The sequence below is a fragment of the Sinohyriopsis cumingii genome, chromosome 3, assembly GCF_028554795.1.
Source record: "Sinohyriopsis cumingii isolate HCF-2022 chromosome 3, ASM2855479v2, whole genome shotgun sequence".
Lineage (NCBI taxonomy): Eukaryota > Metazoa > Mollusca > Bivalvia > Unionida > Unionidae > Sinohyriopsis > Sinohyriopsis cumingii.
The window spans coordinates 106,706,265-106,711,606 of record NC_142963.1 but is presented as its reverse complement, the minus strand read 5'-3'; positions in this window follow the sequence as shown (position 1 = coordinate 106,711,606).

Here is a 5,342-nt window from a genome sequence, read left to right as displayed (position 1 = left end):
AAAAAGTGAAGTTTAATTTGGAATATATCAAAAATTGGCCGTGCATTCTGCCATTAAACATTGATATTCATTCATCCTTTTTGCACTCAGTATGCCATTGCAGAGACGATGTGAGGAAGAATGTCGGTTGAAAAAACACAAAGAAGTTGGGAAAACTAAGAATTCGCAGATTTCAACTCTGGAATATTTTAAACCATTGGCGGAAGACCTGCAGGCTACCAACGCTGAAGCATTATTTGTGAGTTTTCTTGTCAAACACAATCTACCGTTATCAGCTGGAGACAATGCTAAACATTTGTTCTGACTAATGTTTCCGGACTCGAAAATCGCTTCCAAATTTTCCTGTGGAAGAACAAAAAATGCTGCAGTTCCTGTGCATTCCTCACAGCAACAGTGACAGTGAAAGCGTATTTTCTTTAGTGAGGAAAAATAAGACAGACTTTAGGGCCTCCTTAGCTGCAGAAAATTTGTCAGCAATTTTAGTCCCCAAGATCAACCAGCAGGCAATAAGTTGAACTGTTTAGAAAACAAATTTACGATCAAGCAGTTGAGGAAGTTCAAGTCTGCAACAGTATCATGTCTTGATAAATAAATATTTCTGCATATATGTAGTGTTTTATTTTTATTTTGCGAACTTGATATAGTGTAGTATTGACAGTCGGAGTAGTCAGAGTGGATGGAGTTATTGTCATGGTATTTTTCATGAATTCATGTCCAAATTCACGACTTTTTATCCCTATTTTCACTAATTGTAAGCTGGAAGGTTGGCAGCTATGCATACCTAAAAGCATGCCAGTTTGTACAGCTCCAAATTTCAGCCAATCATTAAAACTGTTGATGCAAGTGAGTTTTGGGTTGGAGCAGTTTTGATTCAAGAAGATTAAAATGGTATTGATCATCCAGTGTGCTGTTTTTCTAAGAAATTAAATAAGCACCAAAGAAGTTATTCAAGAATCGAGAAGGAATGTTTGGCTTTGATAATAGCATTACATTTTGAAGTTCACCTTAGTTCAGCTCTTTCTTCAATTATTGTGTTGAGTGACCACAACCCCCTTACTTTCATCGGCAAGATAAAAATAAAAATCAAAGACTATTAAGTTAGAGTTTGTTGTTACAGGAATATAATCTTGACATCAGGTACATCAAGGAAAAAGATAATTTAATAGCAGATGCACTTTCCTGTGTATAACAATGTAATTTTTCATGTACACTGTAATTTACGAGTTCTTTTTTAACCTCATGTTAAATAAGTCTGTGGTAAAAAGAAAACTTCATCATATAAATCTTTCTTTTTTTATGGGGGAAAGTGTTATGTATATTTGATTAAATTATATCTGATTTAATTGTTTGTAAGTTTTTAAAAAAAAAAATTTAAATTTCATTATATCTCAAAATGTAGTTCTGTTTGTTAGGAACTTAATATTTTTTAGAAAATAGTTTTACCTTGACTGTTTTAGTAAACAACAGGTGTTGACCTAGATCCTGACCTTGAAACAAAATTAGTAGCAACCATGTAAATAAGTTCTATTTTTATTTTAAAATGATTGGTTGTTGTCGAGGTCCTGATGGGACTAAGTGTTTAAGATGTAAACAATTTTAAATTTTTTTATTTCTTAGAGTAAAATAATTGTTTTTCATCAGGGCCACACTGGGTGTACGTGTATTTTAACATGTAAATAATTTCAACGAGGTTCTGGAACATGATCACGTGACCCCCTTTTTGTGTTTTAGAATAAGATATAACCTTTGTTTTGGAGACATATTCTCATTTGGGCTCTTACACTGGAAGTTGTACATTGTGCTGTTTAGAGTTATTTCAAATTAGTTGGATTCAAAAGGATTAGTTCTTTTCTTTCCTGAAAAATACATTTGCTCATATGAAATTGTTGAACAAGGACAGCTTTTATAAAAATTTATTCAGATTTCCAAAACCGGAGTGATATTTCTTGTTTCTACAAGGAACTGTAGACTTCAACAATACAAGTTACAGCATATATCATTGTCTTCCATCTTGGATTCTTCATCGGGACTTGAAATCATTAGAACATTTTATTATTAGGACTACTAAAATTTTATTCTTGGATTATTTTTGGATTTGATTCTTAAAACCTAAGTTCATATTTTTTTTTTTACAGAATTTCTTTTAGGGAAATAAATTATCATATTTTTCAAAGCTTGTTGTTTTCACTCTTTCTTGTGTTACTGTTTATTTGAGCCTAAACATGTAACAACCTACATAGCTAAAATATGATTTGGGTTTGTAAGACAAGCTGCCCCCCCCCCCCAAAAAATGGATATAGTGGTCTAGTCAAATCGGATAATAAACATATAAATACAAACATGCCTCCCAAATTTAATTTGTCTGCCCAAAGTGGTTTTGTATTAAGCATGCCAATAGTTTTTATCATTAGAATTGAAACTAAGAACTAATAGCAAAAAGCACATCGAGACCACAAATCTATTATATGGACCAAATTTCAGACTTATCTTGAACAGTTTTGGAGTTTTGCACAAGAAACAAACCTGGATGAGTGCACCAATGAAGAAAACCATTAAAATATTGAAAATGAAGACTCATGAGCAGAATGCAGATCTAGAACATGTGCACATAGCTATCTTGAACAAGTTGAAGTTTATCCTTGGAATTCAGGTGTGACAAAGAGACTAAATAAAAATGATGTGCACAAAAGGCACATCTGCACCACTATGCCATAACGTGGATAATGGACTGCTGTATAGCGGAACAATTCTTTAAACAGAATTTTTAATAGCAAGACATCTGGACCACTTATCTCATCTGTGTACAAAGTTCAAATGGATATCATGAACAGTTGGCGAGTTATGCTTTGTAAATAAAATGTTTATGGACTGATTACACACACATACACAGCAATAGTTGTATCAACCCATATTGCAAAGAACAATGTTGAAACAATAAAATCTTTTACCTGAAAAATGTAGATTCAAAACCCATTGTAGTAGCATATTAACAACATATAGACATGAAATCAGTCAAACTGGGGCAAAATGATAATAGTGGTTACACTAAGCTCAAAGATTTCTTCAGACCAAACATGAAGAAATTACCTAAATGGCTTTTTGAAAAAATATGCTTAATTTATGAGCAATATGTTGGGGGAAAAACCCAGGGATTTTCTGCCACCACTTGATGCCCAAAACAATTACGTAATTGAGTCATAACTGATCCCAAGTTAAATTTATTCTGTTCTGACCAGAATGGTTCATTTGGGTGCTTGCCATAAACAAATTTGTTGCGTCAATCCAGACGCTCAGTGCATTCGATTTGATTAGTAGATTTTTTCCACAGCTCAAATATCCATATTTTTCTTTACATGGAAGGTATGAAAACCAGTCTAGCATCAGAAGAGGCCAACATATTGGCAGCAAAGCATAGCTGCTAACCAATTGGCTGTTGTTAAATTCTTTGTTAAATCAAGTCATACCTGTATGAAATCGATATGAAAATTTACTTTCTCAGAAATTGAGAGTATTAAAATCTTTGTCATTAATCTGCTAAAAAACAAGATAAAACTAAGGCGTTTATGAAATTTGACCTGGTACTCTGATTTGCATTCCTTGTCACACGAGTACACAAATCTCAAAACGCACATTTTCAAATGTTGTAGACAAAAATTAAACATTAACAAGTTGTATACCAGTTGTAAAAAGAATACAAAAATAAAAGAACACAAAATTCTCTATATATATTCCATGAGCAACTACTGGGGTTTTGTTGACTACCACGTTTATGTGCTCTCTGCTTGATGAATCTGACAGGCCAGATTGCTGTGACAGGGACTGGTTTCTTGTCATTCTCAAAATAAATACATCGAGAACTATATGTTCATTCTGGTTTTTACAAAATGTATCAGACTTAATATAATTGAATTTTGTACAACAAAAACATTAAAATGGAGTTTGTTGTTGATATAACATGACAATTGGACTTAAGATGTAGTTGTTTGAGATTTTTTAAAGTCATGACTAGTAATGCAAATGGCGACTACAAGGTCAGGTTTCATCTATGCTGTAGTTTCATCTGATCTATCAGTGGATTAAAGACATAACAATTAAAATACTTGCCATTTATGAGAAAATAAATAATTTTCCTATCAATTTCATGCAGGTACAAGTCATTATTACATCGTTTAAATTTTCTAGGCCCGCTGGAAAGTGACTCGTATGCCACTAACGCACAGTGGTGGCAAATTCTAAATGCAATTACTGACCCAACAACCCAACCTAAATGTCCAAATGTGAAAAATGGGGTGGAATATATGCAGGAACCCAGATTAGAAAACAGACTGCTATTCGTTGTAAGCCAATTTTTGTGTCCAAACTGTCAAATCTCTGAGCTGAAATTTGGTGAGAAACTATTACAGTGGCATGAAGCTTGAAATTTTGGTTTCAGATCTTCAACAGAACACAGGAAAAAATGGGAAATTGTCGCCTCTTGTATTATATATATTAAAAAAACGATACTAGCCCCTGTATCAATACAGGTTTGGGTACTGGTTTATTGAATTACACAAAGACTAGTCGATTTTACAGAAAATTCAGTCCTTGTTTATGCAACAATACAGTACATAATTTTGAACGTCTTTTGTCAAAATGTAAACCAACCCTTTTGTAATCGTTTTTTAAAAAGAATAATTTTGAATCAAATTGTCTTAAGAAGTTTAGGTTGTTTGAAAAATCTTGTTTGGGGTTTTATTGGCACAGATAAATTTAGGGTTAAACTTTTTCATTACAATAATACTTTGCTTTTACTGGGTTTTTTTTTTCTTACTGTGACCGGTAGTAAATGTTTAATTAGTATAACAAATATATATATATATATATATATATATTGCTATAGAATTCTTTAGAATTAAAGGTTAAAGGTTTAAAAGGAAACAAAACTAATTTATGTTCATTATGTTATTTCCACATAGCAACATAAACCATGGCAGCAAAGTTAGAAATTTTATTCTGCACATTGACATGACTTTACATGTCAAATTATAGGAATATAGTTTCATGTGATACATTTTTTGGTTTTGTACATCATCATTTCTGACTTAGATGTTTTGGAAATTCTTGAAAGAGAAACCTCTTTAGATATAAAAATGCATATTTTATCATCTGAAATGTATTTTAATTCCATTCAGTAATGGTCATATGTGAACCTTGAAAAAATTAATTTCATCCTGGAAAAACCCTGGAAATTTATCTTTAGAAAAGCGTGTGAACTATGTTTACATCAAAATCATCAGATCTCATTCCTACTCCATTAGTGAATGTTTAATATAGCTTACTTGACTTAAATAACAAGAAAAGAA